Source organism: Camellia sinensis, chromosome 5 (assembly GCF_055761805.1).
Source record: "Camellia sinensis isolate YWXY chromosome 5, ASM5576180v1, whole genome shotgun sequence".
NCBI classification, from domain to species: Eukaryota; Viridiplantae; Streptophyta; class Magnoliopsida; order Ericales; family Theaceae; genus Camellia; species Camellia sinensis.
The window spans coordinates 50,077,909-50,094,383 of record NC_138965.1 but is presented as its reverse complement, the minus strand read 5'-3'; the positions used below and the strand labels follow the sequence as shown (position 1 = coordinate 50,094,383).

The 16,475-nt window shown below is 36.6% G+C and overlaps 1 protein-coding gene and 1 long non-coding RNA gene across 3 annotated transcripts in view; one reads left to right on the top strand and one right to left on the bottom strand.

Annotated features, from left to right (window-relative positions):
• The window catches only part of LOC114276268 (DNA repair RAD52-like protein 1, mitochondrial), a 160,753-nt gene that overhangs the window by 95,472 nt on the left and 48,806 nt on the right, over positions 1-16,475 (top strand). The window lies entirely within an intron of this gene.
• Positions 454-2,675, bottom strand: LOC145790105 (uncharacterized). Its single transcript, XR_014328744.1, has 3 exons — positions 2,579-2,675; positions 2,410-2,495; positions 454-1,069 (listed from the first exon to the last, which is right to left on the bottom strand). It is a non-coding gene; the product is annotated as an uncharacterized LOC145790105 (long non-coding RNA).

Genomic DNA, 16,475 nt, shown 5'->3' with positions numbered 1-16,475 from the left:
CAAAACTCAAAAAGAGCAGGCAAAATATTTCATAAACTATCTTGGTTCATAAAAACTTCTATTATTTGCATCTACATTATACATGGACAAAAATAGCAATTAAAAAAAAAACTAAGAAAGCAATCAAACTCAAGATTTTAACAGTAATATGTTAACCCATAAGACAAGGATATGAAATTGATAAACAATATAAACACATGTATATGTTGTACTTGTCATAAAACAGAGGTTTGAGGCATTTCAAAAAATGGAAAAATACAGAAGAAATTTCAAATAGCAATATTCTCAGAGGTAATAAATGCATAAGACTAGCTTATACACACCCAAATACATACAAAAAAAAAAAAAAAAAAAAATCAGATTTACATAAATACATAAACATACACACATTGTACGTGATACAATATATACATAACATCAAAATGATTTCCATATGTGGATAAGAATGAAACAACCAAATGTTAACTTCATTGCTACTACTATTCTGTGTATAGCATCAGCAAATGATAAAGTTACATTCAGCAAAGCAAGTAGACAGCAATATAGACATAAAGGTACGAGAACTACTTACCAAGTTACCAAATGCAACAACACCCTTCATGTGGTCAACTTTCATTGCAAGGAAATTATGTTTGACTGCATCGACAGAGATTTTCTCCACAGCAGAAAATTCAAAAAAGGTGATCATTTTAGATAAATTCTCTATCTTCATTGACTGATACACCCGAGACACTTGGAAAACAAGAAATGAAAAATATCAAGCACGATGAAAATAGTTTTTAGAAAATGCATAAAATTGGAAAAAAATAAGTAACGAAAATGAAACCTAGCACCCGTGTACCTGCTGAAGCAATCTTAGAGTGGCAAGCTTTTTCAACGTGGGAATGTATTAAGATAGATGGACCTCTGGTACAGAAGATGCTGAAGCAAGCTTACCCCCAAGTTTGGAAATTTTGGTTAACAAAGGCTGCATTTTTTATGCAAGATCTAGAGGAAGAAACTCATGCTCCAAAAGATGGTAAAGATCTTTTACTTCTTGAGTCACACAGGTCATTACACCTTTTGCAACCTGCCAAAATGTCAAGATCAGACAATGCAGAAAAGAAATCAACATAAACACTTTCCTCTGAAGCATTTTTTTGCAACACAAAGTGCCAAACACCGCCAAAGCCCCACATATCAAAATAACTCCTATTTTATGGCACTGATGAAGACACCTACCTACCTTGTATCCAACACATGCAACGATGCTCATATTTGGAACACGAATTAAAGGGGTTAGAAGATGGCATGAAGAGAAGGTAGGGAGGCTTACACATTCAAAAGATATTAGTTGGTGGCAGAGAGCTAGATCTATTTGGCTAAAGGAGGTTGATATAAACACCGGTTTCTTTAACAGAATGGCTAATGCACAAAGAAAAGATAATCACATCAGCAGGTTGAGTGTTGATGGGAAAGTTTTGACTAGAGAGAAGGATATCTCTAAAACTATTGTGGAGTTGTATAGCAGGCTTGATTCTGAGCCAAATGTTGGGACCCTAATTGGAAAATTGGGGGTTAGTATGCTATAGGAGGACAGGAACTAGTTAAAAATACCATTTTCAGAGGAAGAAGTAATTGAGGCTCCTCAATGATGACTAAGCTCCACGACCAAGCAGTTCTACATGCTTTTTTGGGACAAGAGTTTGAGATGAGTACGAATGCCTCCTCCATTACCCCATGTCAAATAAAGGGGTGCAGTGGACATTCAAGATTAAGACCTATTAAATTGATTGGCGGTGTCTATAAAATTATTGCCAGTGTTAGCATTGAGATTGAGGAAGGCAATTGCACAGCTCATCTCAGAATCCCATAGTGCTTTCATGCGAGGAAGAGTGATTCTTGTTGAGTTAGTGGCTAATAAGTGTGTTGATTCCAGCCTTAAAACTATCAATCTGGCGATCATTTGCAAGTAAGATATTGAGAACCATTTTAAGTGAATTTTCAGACCCATTCACCTATGGAATGAGTATTACTCCAAGATGCTGAAGATGGACCTTAAGGCCCATTCACCTATGGAAATTTTCATTTTAAGACATTAAGAACCATTTTAAGTGAATTTTCAGAACCATAACCTATCCGCCATAACCACAGTTTGCCACCAGACCACAAACACCTTGGCCAGGGGTTATGGTTGACAGGATCATAATATCACTAGCAAAATATATTTCTAATAAAAATAAGCATGTCAAGAGACATTTTATTAGTGAAATAAATGTGTATTTCCCGCACGCATTCAAAAAAGCATGCAATCACTATAAGAAAAAAAATTCAACTCACAACCCAAACCACAAAAAAAATAATAGAAAACAAAAAAACAAAAAAAACAAAAAAAAAGAAGAAGAAGAAGAAGAAGAAGAAGAAGAAAACCTCACTAATACAAAGAGGAGAGAGGATTATGATAGAGCAGATATCTTTGTGCTTACCAGTTCTGTGAGAAGAGATGACCGCGAAAGCTGTGGACAAAAAAAGGCAATCATTCACAATAAGAAAAATATATGTAGAAATTAACATGAAAGCATACCCAATCGAACATTACCACTTCTCTACTCTCAAGTTTAGGGTCGATAATGAACCCTATAAGGTTAGCCATCCTCAAACTCTGCTCTTTCTCATGTTCAAGCTCCAAATGATATATTATATAAACGAGGTCGGTCCCTCTGGTCTCTGTATTTATTCAGGTTGGCCAAATGATTCCTGATGATTTCACATAGCCTGCGAAACTCTGTTGTGCATTTGTATTACTTGCAAAACTAGAAGGCACGGTGTGCAGTCATCTACAGAAAACATAAAACAAAAAATTAAATAAAAACTCGTTAGTTTTAACTACTTAACAGGATTATCAAACATAAAGCCTTACTACTTTAAAACATCTCTGGATGTGAATAAATAACTAGGCACCTAGTCTCCCTAAACTTGCCATACAAACTCTGGTTGTAAGCTTTTGAAGATTTTTTTCTTTTTGTTTTTGTTATGAAGAAGAAAACTACAAAGAGAGAGAGAAAAAAACCAATGAACTGAAGTTATTATATTACTAATTAGAAAATGTTGAGAGATCTATTTTCTAAGATAAGCCAATGCTACATTCTGCTATCCTAGCTGTTGGTAAGTCGCTAAAATTTATCTCAGAACTGCATCCTTAAGAATACAAGAGGAAAGTAGGCACTACCTCTTAAATGCAAAGATGAGTACTTGCAAGGTTAGATTCAAAGTCTGCCACTCAAGTAGAAGCTGGTGTTAGTCTTCTTGCAATTTACAAATTGCCTGAGGATAAAATGAAAGTACCTATAGTTAATGCAAAAAATAAATAATAAAAATAGTTTGGCTAAACCACTATTTTTACCTCAAGATAATACTTCAGCAAAAGTGCTAGTTTAATTCAAGCCTGTCCTGGAGTTGGTGCAGTTATACCTAAGGAAACCAAGGAACTAACTTAAATAGGTCCACATATGCTAGTTGAGAATGTTTCTAGTTCTTAGCCTAGCTCTGTCACTACTCAAGGAACAAACCCCTCCTCAATCTGGACTTAGAGAAAGAAAGAAAACAAAAGTCGACTTGTCAGTTGATCAAATAATACAACCACCACCAATTATAATGAAAACATACTATACCAGGTTATCAATGACTTGATCCAGTATGTCATGGAAATAAATCTGCAAGTCATCACCACAAGTGTAGTTTCAACATATTATACAGGATAATTCTTTACGAAAAAAAAACACGAAGGATTCACAATGCGAAAAGAGCACCAACTAACAAACACAACACTAGAAAATAATACTTTTTTGCATAAAGAAAAGGGAATGTCATGCAAATTAAAAGATAGATACATTGGATTACAAAATATGAAATATCTTTGACAAAGAAGTTCTTGCACATCATAAATTTCAAAGTTTTCTGGCACACCAAGCAACCAGAGGAGCTTACACATCTGATGATTATAGAAAAAATTATACTAATAACAATAATGTGCAATGGTAGAGTACAACGTGGGAGAGCTCGGTTTTGACCTTGAATCCTCGTGCAGAAATGAGAGTGCTCGAATTCGGCCTTGGATATTGAAGATGAGGGGGTGATCAATAGGTGTTGTGTTTATGTAATAGGGATTGTGTGCTGGATGTTAAGAGAGATGTAGAGAAAAGAAATGGTAAGATTGGCAGAACCATAAACTACGACAGCAGAAAATTGTGGTAAAAGTATGAAGCAAACCTTTGATGAATTGGCGCGCTTCTTCCTTACTAGATGGTTTTTCCCTTATTGCACCTTCATAGACAACCACCTCCAAATCATTTTAAGTTAGGAATATGAAATAAGTAACAAAATGTAATTTTATTTCTCCAAAAAAAAAAAAAAGGGGGGGGGGGCAAATCCCTGACAATGTTTTAAGGCATGTCCCATCTCCTTCAAAATGTAATATATCCTTGTTGCATAGATGGAACTAGGCGATCCCAATCTTGATTTGATCCACCAAATTGATTAAATAGGGTACATCAAGAGAAATGAAACAGGACATACTGTGTCAGCTGCTATTAAAAGTGTTGGTTTGACATCCGTCTCTTGATTATCAATTGTTTGAAGTTTCAATACGAGGGCATCAGCCTGAGATGTAGTGCAATTTACACCCAATCAATGGACGAGACTGGAACCAAAACTATTCCATCTTAGGACAATGCATACAAAGAAAACAGCCAAACAGAATGCTAGAACTTATCAGTGTAATATATTTATATATATAAACCTCAAAAACATTGGCAGGAAAAATTGTAGAAAAAAGATAATGATAAAATCTATTATGTCCAATTTATTCCTGTTATTCATGGGAAAATGGAGGGAATAACCAATGATTCACCAAAAATAAAAACTAAAAAATAAAACTTAGCAGAAATGTCTAGGACAATAAACTAAAACATCTGATCCACAACTCTTGAGGACAAATCTACATAACCAAGTCTTGCACGTATAATGACAAACTAATTAAGTTTTGTTTTTGCCAATCAAAAAAAAAAAAAAAAAAATTGTTTTTTAAGATTATAATTATGATATGGTTTTAGCATTATAACTGACATGGAAAAAGATGAGTTGTTATACTAGAGGTCATCACAAAAGGCCATAAATACAATAGAGCAAGGACAAAGAGAAAAGATATCAAAGATAACAAATGACATACCAGGCTAATAATGATGCTACAGTAGTGAAGATTCAGAATAGGGGTTTACAAAGCTTTAACGAGTATTCTCAGATTTAAAATCGGCGCGTGAGGCACAACGTATTTGGAGGCATTTAAAACGCCTCCTATTTCAAAACGATACCGTTTTATTAAAGGAATATGCGACGTTTTTATAAAACGTCGTTAAATATTAATAAACGTGGCATTTAAAAAAGCGTCGTTAAAAATAATCTACTGAACAATTAATCTCGATGATCACAAAATTTATAGATTCATCAGATTGAAACAATAGAAATCCTATTTGGTACAAAGTACAGCTCATCACCATAATGAGCAGCACCCTACATAAAGATGCAAATGATAATAAAATGATTCAATATTTATTCTGGACCTGATAAATATGAAAGCATGACAAGAACCCGGAATCCAGGATGGTTGATAATCACTTCCAAAAAAAAAAAAAGTTACAAGTCAATGCCAATGTAGGCCTTGAATACTAACCTTTGAGAAGAGGCTTTAATTTGGACGCCAACCAATCAACGTTTTTCTCTAAGTAATCCATACAATACACAAGACCTAGTTGAACATAGTAGAAAAGAATTAGCTGTAAGGACATCTAGTTGGAAATTCTTTGTTCAAATTTAAGTCACTAATATTTTCAAACATCAGAGATTTCTCGGAGAATAAAAGGCAACACATATGATCAAGTTTATAACCTTTCCCAATTTATTACTATATCTTAAACTGTTGCACAAATCAACCAATCATACTTCTTTTTCTCTTTCTTTAGGATGCACATGATACTGGAATTAAACTATTAAAGTAAAATTCTCAAGTGACACCTTAAAATAAAAAGAGATACCACAATATATGAAACACATTAAACATAAAGAATTAAGTAATTTAGAATCCACAGTAAGTCTTGCCTTGGCATCTACATAAAGATTCTTTGTGCACATCAAATATTTTGTCATCACCACCATGGATTTTAGGAAGGAGAAAATGTTGGAAATAAACATGTTCCAAGTTTACTGAAATTTCAGTTGACATACCGTCATCACCATCTGCTCTCAAACCTCGCACGTTAAGTTCGCCCAAAAGCTATACAGATTTGATAAATTCATATACCGATTAATAACAAAAGAATTGATTTGAGACCAAGCCAGTATCCAGTGATATTCATCCTCCATCATCACCTTTTCACATGGAGACAAGTGAAAAGGTCTACAATAACATTATATGCTCCAACAAAAAAATATTTGAAATAATAAACCAAGCAAATTTTGGAAATCATCCAGTAATGGGATTAGTTATGAGGCTGCAAAATGGCAGGATGAACTCAGATCTTAGCAGCTCTTAGCACAGACGTATAACATAAAGTAGATGGAGAAGAAGACCTAAGCTACGCTATGAGTTTGTGGTAGTGAATACGAGATTATGTCGGATTAACAATAAAGTTCGAATTAGAAGTAATGAAAGCACTTTTAAAACAAAATAACAATCAGTAGACCAAAACAACTCTTTTCAACATACTACACCTAGATTATGCAGATAGCGAACTTAAAGTGCATCATTTAAGGATACAACAAGAACTGAAGACAGAAGAGAATGGACAGACATGGGAATAGCCTCAAGCTGCACTGGCATGAAATAATTAAGAATCCATCAGATAATTAGTAAGTAAGAAGGGACTAATTATCTTATTAAAAAAAAAAAAGAAAAGAAATAAAGACGTTAGGCAAAATTGCTTTACAGGGATAAGGTAAAGGGAAGTATTCAACCAGGGGTAAATGATTTATAATTTCTGGGAAATAAGCGGGCTCAGACAACCGTTTTTTGGGGGAAATAGAGCCATACACACCAGACTATCAAGCTTTATTGGTGAAGTTATACCTCAAATGAATAGAAACGATTTTGCTTAAGACAAAACCCATAGTCGAAAAAGAACTACTATTACTCTGCTCAACTCCCTTTTCAAAATAAGATACTAAGGAGACTGCACATTGATTAATAGTGAAAATCCAATAGCAATTCAGATCCTCAGCTTAGATCCCTTCAACTCTAAAGATGGTACAGGTAATGATGGAGAGAAAAGATAATGAAAGGAGAAGGAAGTGGACAACATTGAGCCACTGAGTACCTGCAACAATTATTTATGTATAAATTTACTAAGATTTTTTAAAATACATAAATAGAAGTTATTATACAAGGATTGCATTAGAAAGGTGTAAAAGGACAATAGTGTAAGTAATGTACTATACACAGTGAATTACCTCAGAAAGGGTTCGTACAGTTTCAGGATTGAATTCTTCACAAATGATTTGGATCAATTGGAACACACATATGACCTGGAAAATAGTTGAGGAAATTAATAACAAGAAAGAAGCATTATGCTAATACTAAGAACCCTATGGCTAAACAAGTATACCAAGTACAAGTGAAACTAAAGAACAAGTATTCATGACTTTTTTTTTCTCACAAAATGCAATTCAAATTCTTATCTTGCAACAAACATTCACTTTTCTGCTATTCTCAAGAATTTTATACTATAGCAAGTGAAACTTTCAAATATGCAGGTTATTCCTATATCACAAATGATAGATACAAAGAAACGTTTTTATGACTATTCTTATTGCCCTGAACCAAAAGTATGATAATTTTCATTACACTTACACTTCGTGATATGAACAATTTTCCAACAATCATATGAATTCAGGAACAGAAATAAACAACCTTATATACGCGGAAATAATCTGTAATAGCCGCCCTCTGTTCATTATTCAACCTGAGGATTGATGGCGATAGATTCCAAATGTTCAAAAGTCATAAAACTAGCAAAGCAGAGAATAGAAATTGGGTTGCTTGGTATCATTTTTCATCTTATGCATTTTTGTTTTTCATGTTCTCAGAAACAAAAACAATTAAAAGTTCTAAGACAATAAATTTTCATCCTACTGTGAAATCAACATAATTAACCAGAGCAAAATTTTGGATCACAATGCCAATCATAAAGTAACAAAGGAGGTTTTCAGTAGCTTAGAAGTAAATCAGTACAAATTGGTTCAACACGTAGCATCTTGCCACACATGAGTAGGAAGTTTCATTTGGAGAGATTAACATAATCAACCAATGTGAGCCCATCACAAAACAAATATCCAACCACCACCACCACCACCACCACCACCACCAAGAATCAAATTCATCTAACAATAATTCCAAGAAGTAAGAATGATAAGTTCTTTGATATTGAAACAGTACTAATGTGATCAAAAACTCAAAATGTACATATTCAACTCCACGAGACATCCAAATCAAACACCAGTTTCCAGCTAGAGAGAAACTACAGCCAAACTAATAGCATGTACAAATACAGTCAAACGAAAGGACAATTTGTCGACATGAACAAACCGAGAAGAGAGAGAGAGAGAGTACCGATTAAAGTTCAGAAACAAAGTAGACTATTCGCTGTCATCGGAGCTTGAAATACGAGTAATCAAGGGGTCAGAGTTCAGATCTGAGCTTCTGGAAATCACTGAATCTTTGAATCTTTGTAAATGAGACGGTGGAGCTTGCTACCTCGCCGGTGCAGCTTCGAAATCGCTTCGGTGGAGCTTTGATCTGAATCTTCGATGGAGATTCGAAATCGCTTTGATCTGAATCTTTGATGGAGCTCGAAATCGCTTCGATCTGAATCTTCGATGGAGCTTAGAGAGGGTTGAGAGAGAGAGAGAGAGAGAGATGTGTGCGTATAAGGGTTGAGAGAGATAGATCTAAATCGCTTAGAGAGGGTTCCGATTCAAAATAAAGCTTCACAAAACGAGGCGTGTGTGGCTACCGCATTTGGAGGCGTTTTAAATGCCTCCTATTATAAAACGGTGCTGTTTTGTGTAATAGAATATGCGGCGTTTATAAAACGCTGTTAAATGTTAATAACAGTGACGTTTAAAAAAACGTCGTTAAAAAAACGCCACCATAACCCCTTTTTCCTGTAGTGTGTTTTACTCGCTTTTTGTTCAACTAAACAACGGAAAATGAGTAAATTGAAATAATCAGGATGTTAATTTGAAAATATTATTGTGAAAATATTGAATGCTTTCTTATTAACAAAATATACTTAAATTTGAAACCTAGTTTCTAAGAAATATGTCTTTTGCATTATGTTTGACTGCTTTAGCTGGCTGGGCATGCTAAAACTTTTTGTGTTATATGAATAGCAGGCAAGTTTGCTTCTTCTTAATAAAAATAGATTTTTCTAAAAAAATCATTTAGATCTCTAGCGGTTTTGAACTTATTTCCTAAACTACGTTAATGCAACATGCTTTCGGGTTTTCTAGAAAGCTGGGTTTAGCAACCACACCTTATTCTTGTTATTCCTCTATAGAATAATAATATACAGCGAAATAAAGAAAAAGGCAAAAAGAAAAAAAAAGAAAAAAAAAGTAAGCACACACCTCAATATGTTGTTGACAACTTGCAATCTACATTATTCTTTCGCATTATGTTTCTTTATTCTGAAGTTTCTATAATCAAGGCACAACGTGTGTTCTATTTCATGTATGAATAAGAGAGTAACTGTATGAGTAAGGCTCAAAGAAGACTACCCTTTTTGTGCTTTGATAGCTAAGGTATACAAAAACAAAAATCCTATCTTTTTGCACAACTTACAATAACACCATTTTGCATTTCCTTTTCCCGGCAAGTTTCTATACTCAAGGGCATGGTGTATGTCTGGTCCAATGGCCAACATGCCCGAATGGATGAAATTGCCCTTCAAACAAGAGAGAGAGAGAGAGCAACCATTTGAACTTGGGCCCAACACAATCTTATCGTTTTGCACAACTAGCAATTTAGGGAACCTTTTTTTGTTTCATTTTCCCCTCAAGTTTCTATACTTAAGGGCGTGCCATGTGCTTGGTTTCGGGGAGCTTCTATATACACACACCTAATCCCCTCAATACACACACTTAATGATATTTAATTTTATTACAATTTTATCCCTAAGTGAAATTACCACTTTAGACACCATTGTTAATTGAAAACATCTCAATGCACACCTCAGAGTTCACATTGTTGCATCGTGTGTGTAAGCCACTGGTTTGGCATGCTTCTTTGAAAATGGCTTTGGCATTTCTGTAGGGTTTTCATTTTTTACAAAGGGCTTTGGCATTTCTGTAGGGAAAACAACATTGTGATGGAGGATTTGCCTTCTGAAAGTCAGCAAATAAGTATTCATGTGAAGCAGAGCGAAGGAAATGTGAGTTTAATTTTTTTTTTTCGCAGCGTCGTTCGGATAACCAGAGCCGAATTTTGTTATTTTGTTTGGAAATGTACTACCGAAATAATTATTTATTTTCGGAAGTTGATGTCCGAACAAAGTGATAAATTTCGGAAGTTGTTGTCCGAAAAATGCATTCAAATTCGGAAGTTGTTGTCCGAACAAAGTTAACTTCTACAACATTCAACTTCCGAAATTTGAAAAAAAATTCGGACAACTACTTCCGAATGAAGTAAAATTTTTTTTTTTCCATTTTATATTCCAAATTTGCAAACTGCATACCAAATTTACAGTTTCAAATTGCAAATTAATCTTTATAATGCCATTAAAAATTTGTAATGTTATACAAAACATGTAGGAATATGTGTCAACTCAAGGAAGTCAGGTTTGCGCGGATTTTGTGTTAGATTACACCACTCATTTCACAACTGAACAGGTTCAGTCTACGAAATTATAACGATTATGTTTTGAATTGCTCACCAAATGTAAATGTTTGATAATATTTATTTAACTTTGTAGGTATTCAAAAGTAAGGATGAATTGCTCAACTGAGTACGTGAAGTTGGAAAGAGAAATGGTTTGGTCATTGTAATCAAAACATCAGACTATGGTGGAGGGAAAAAAAGACCCAGGATGTATCTTGCTTGTGAGAGGAGTGGCCAATATAGAGCAACAAAGAAGTTAAAACATGATGGCAACAATACATCAAGAATAACCGGTACGAAGAAGTGTGGTTGTCCTTTTGATATGAGGGCTCACAGGTTTACCACATATGATGAATGGACATTGACCGTAGTATGCGGATTGTATAATCATCCACCTGCGGAGCACCTCGAGGGACATTCATATGCGGGGAGGCTATCAAAGGATGAGAAAGCATTGTTAATGGATATGTCAAAGAGCATGGTTCGGCCAAAAGAAATCCTACTAACCTTGAAACAGCGAGATGCCCTTAATGTAAGCACACTTAAAACCATTTACAATGTACGCCATCGAAACAGGGTGGTACAGAGAGCTGGAAGATCACAGATGCAACACTTATTGGGTGAATTGGCCAAGTATAATTACATTGAGCGCCATCGGTCTGAAGAGTCCACGATGACTGTGACAGACTTGTTTTGGGCACATCCTACCAGTTTGGACTTATTTCGGTCTTTCCCATGTATATTAATTATGGATTGCACATATAAAACCAACAGATATCGGCTTCCTCTTCTTGAAATTGTGGGAGTGACATCAACTGAAATGACATTCTCTATAGCTTTTGCATACTTACAGTACGATAGGGTTGATAACTATGCATGGGTGTTAGCTACATTACGTGATGTCATGGATGGGTTTGTTGTGCCAACAGTTATTGTTACTGACAGAGAGCTAGCCTTGATGAATGCCATACAGAAGATATTCCCGAGTGCCAGACATTTATTATGTCGTTGGCATATCAGTAAGAATGTGTTGACCAAATGCAAGAAAATGTTTGAGACGCAGCAAAAACGGGAGAAGTTCAACCGTGAGTGGAACTCTGTAGTGTATTCATCTTCTGAAATTCAATACGAGGAGCGTCTTAAATCATTACTTAAGGAATTCAGTAGTTATCCTGATGTAGTCAAATATGTCATGGATACTTGGTTGGTTCCTTACAAGGACAAATTTGTGGCGGCATGGACAGACACGTGTATGCATTGTGGCACTGTTACAATGAACCGGCAAGATTACTTTTCTTCAATATGTTATTAATAAGTGCCATGTACTTGATTTTAACTTGACTTACATTGAATTGAACAGGGCTGAGAGTGCACATGCAAAACTTAAAAGACAATTGGGTTCATGTCAAGTCTCATTTCAGGCATCATTTGAGAAAATACACGGTCTGCTTGAGTTGCAACACACTGATATCAAGGCTTCATTTGAGAAAAGTCTAACTGTTGTGCAACATCAATTTAAACCTTCTCAATTCAGGGAGCTACGGGGGAATGTGTCTATCTCTGCGTTGGAGTATTTGCTTGTCGAGAGTAAGAGAGCCAATTCCATTGGTATTGATGTTGAAGCTTGTGGATGCGTCCTTCGCCACACTCATGGTTTACCTTGCACCCATGAGATTGCTGACTACATCAGACAAGATCGTCATATACCACTTGCTACCATACACTCACAGTGGAGGCAACTTCATATCTCCATATGCAAGAAAGAAGAGGAAACAGAGGTGACTTGTCATGCAGAAGTAGAGTTGTTTGTGAACAAGTTTAATGAAAGTTATAGAACCATGCGATTGGAGCTTTTGAAGAAGTTGAAAGAGATTGTATATCCGGGAAGCACTTTTCTTGTTGAGCCGGAGGTGAAGCCCAAAACACATCCTCGGGATCATAAGAAGATCAATGCTTCTACCCATCGTGACCCGTGTGCATTTGAGTTAGTGCAATCTGGACATGATTCCTTCTCACCTAGGGACACTCAAATCACTACATTAGCTTCTACTCTGCAAACCAAGAAGAAGCGACCTATTAAGGGAAAGGAGAAGGTGAACCCAAAAGGGAAGGCATACATTACTAGAACAGTGAAACCTGGTGCATATGTTGATGCTTTCCCTACTGGGTTAAAACCATACATTAAGTTTGTCAAGGATGTAGCTGTAGATGGGAATTGTGGTTTCAGGGCTATAGCTGCTTCAATTGGTCATACAGAAGATGATTGGGCTCAGGTTAGGCGTGACCTATTGGGTGAGCTGCACACATACAAAGAGGAATACATTACACTTTATGGGTCCTATGAAAGGTTTGAAGAATTGACAAGCATATTGTCATACTTTGAAGACAGTCCTGGATACTCACATTGGATGACTATGCCAGGCATGGGGCATCTTGTTGCATCGTGCTACAATCTTGTGTTATACCAGTTGTCTTTACAGCAATGTCTCACCTTTTTACCTCTTAGAACAGTGCCAGTACCTCAACTTGATAGACGTGAGATTGCCATTGGGTTTGTCAACGGAAATCATTTCGTCCAGGTATAACATAAACTTATCAATTGCGTTTATGCATGTACAAGAAGTTATGAGGTATGACCACTAAGTCAATTGATATTTGGTGCAGGTTTTGTTGCAGCCAGGCCACCCAATTCCTCCTATTGCCACTAATTGGAGAAAATACCGTCACCCTTGCGCTGTGGATTGGGATGATGCATATGTGCGTCGCATTCAACATTTCAAGGACATTATTCATGATAATGTAGCTACTCGAGAGACTTTTGATGTTGTTGATGTCGCATGACACATGTATGCATTTGATAATGTTACAATTATGGAAGAAATTAATGGATGTGTTTTTGATGTTGATGTGTTATGTTTTGCAATGTGGATTGAATGTTATCGACCATTGTTACCATTCCATTGTAATAAGAAAATATCATTTACAAAATCAATGACCATTGCTACCATTCCATTCTAATAATAAAATGTCATTACAATGTCATTACAATACCATTGTTGCCATTCCATTCTAATAAGAAAATATTAACCACTGTTACCATTACAACAATGTCATCTTACAAAAACACCAAAAAATATTCATCAACTAACAAAATAACATGTAACAACATAACATGTCACGAATCAGCTGTATGCCTATGCCTAGGCCTACGACTGTATGTCAATGTCGAAGATGGAAAGCGACCTCCGGCAGAACTAGGTCCAGCAGAACTAGGTCCAGCTTCGTCAATGTGCTGACCTTTAAGAACATGTGTCATACTCTCGATAGCCTGGTAAAGTCGATAAGGATGGCGAATCCCCTCCTGATAACCAGCGTCAATAATAGGATGTGAAATCTGCAGTGCATGTGCAATATGCTGCATTTGAAAAGAATATCACATTTTAGGGAACATATCAGAAAAAAAAAGTAAGTTACATATGCATCAGAGAGGATAATAGATTACATTCTCATGTTCGCTGAAATCCTGATGGTCATGGACACGCGGTTCATCAGTGTGCTCGACATATAGGTGCGTGATATTCTTATACCAATCCATGTAACCCGGTACACATTGCCAAGGCTGACGAACTGGTGTGCTCCTCCATTGCTCAGACAACACGTGGTTATCTCAAGCCTCCCACATCCTATCCAAGTATCTGTACATGACGGTATATCGTGCAGATATGTTGCCTCGTGCACCACGACTGGGAGCTAGCGGTGCATCTGGGATGGTTTGAACCCTGCCAAACTGCCTCAAAACTCTATCTGGATGATAGGGTTCGACAACGTCTAAGCACTTTAAGCATCCATGGTAGAACGTAACCGGGTTACATGGATGCCGGTCTCTGCAGCTGTGGTATGGATCCCAAATAACCTGTAAACGTAAAGTGTTTTTGCATTAAAGTACATAAAGGGTAAGATAAATGGAAGTGTTAAAATTATCGCAGGATGAGTAAACTTACATCAGTAGCTACTAAACTGTCAAGCTCGGCTCGAAAAGATTTCAAATGGTCAATGGAGGAACCCGCCTCTCTCCTAGATGCCCAATGGTACACGTGTGGCATGTCTTCATTGTAGCCCATGTTCTGATGAGGTCGGAATGCTCGGAAGTGCTCATAAATCCACACCTCCAAAAGATTCATATAACCACCCATCTGCTTAACCCCAGACCGGCTAGCAAACCCCAACTGTCGATATAAAAATGCTAATGCAGCAGCACCCCAAGCATAAGTATGTATGGATCCCAAATCCATCAACAAGCCGAGGTAAACAACGGGAACCCTGCCGCCACTCTTGTCACTGAAGAGTGTACATCCCAACAGAAACAATAAATAACCTCTTGCAGCGCACTGTATAGCCTCATCGGGGTCTGAATCTATGACACCAGCAAACTGACTTCGCAACCATTCAAGCCTGACTGAATTGCCACCAGCAGAAGAAACCTCTTCATGTGCTGCAAGTTCAGTAATCCCCAAGCCATAAACGAGTAATGTAACTCCATGATGATCTGTCACATCTGGTATGCTGACTGATTTGCCTACAATGCGAAGGCCAAGAATAGTGCCAACATCATCCAGGGTTAAGGTCATCTCACCAACTGTCATGTGAAATGTGTTCGTCTCAGGTTGCCATCTTTCAACTAAACATGAGATTAGAAGCTTGTTGACGAACCGATAAGTGCAACGAGCTAACTGTGACAGTCCAGACTGCTCAATAATGGCTTTGAATCTGGTGTTGTTCTCTACTAACCACCATGGCCATGCAAGGATCTTGGAAGAGTGATTATGACACTTTAGGGGCCCTCGTTCCTACAACACAAATGATATCTCATTACAAACTACCATACAACACACACACAAAAAAAAAAAAAAAAACTCATATACAAATGTATTTCAGTCTTATTGAGGAATGTTTACCTCCCCGTGCCAAATAGCTGCAGCCACATGACTATTGAAACTCCGCAGTATTGACGGATCAGTCGGTCCACCTGGAAAAGCATGAGTAAGGTACTATTCCTGGACAGGAGGAGAATCAGGTAAAGAGGTATCCTCCACAGCAATGTCAGCCATATCATAACCTTCAACTCACCTTTGGCTTCGGCCCCCACTTTGACTGGCACTGGGAATATCATATTCTACCGAAACTGGATCACGACCTCGACCATGACCTTGACCTCATCCTCGCCCACGCCCTCGTCCCCGTTCATGGTCTACATCCAATTCACGACGTCGTCTATTTGAAGCAGTAGGTGGGACACGTTGTTGATATTCAGAATCCATATTATTTGCAAAAAATACTAAGTGTGTGTAATGAGTGTGTGTGTAAATAAACAGAGTGTGTGTAAAATTAATGAGAGTGTTTTAAATTATAAGTGTGTGTGTAATGAGTGTGTGTGTAAAATTAATGAGAGCGTGTGTAATGAGTGTGTGTGTAAATAATAAGTGTTTTAAATTATAATGCGAGAGTGTGTGTAAAATTAATGAGAGTGTGTGTAGTGAGTGTTATAATTAAGTGTTTTAATTAAGTGTTA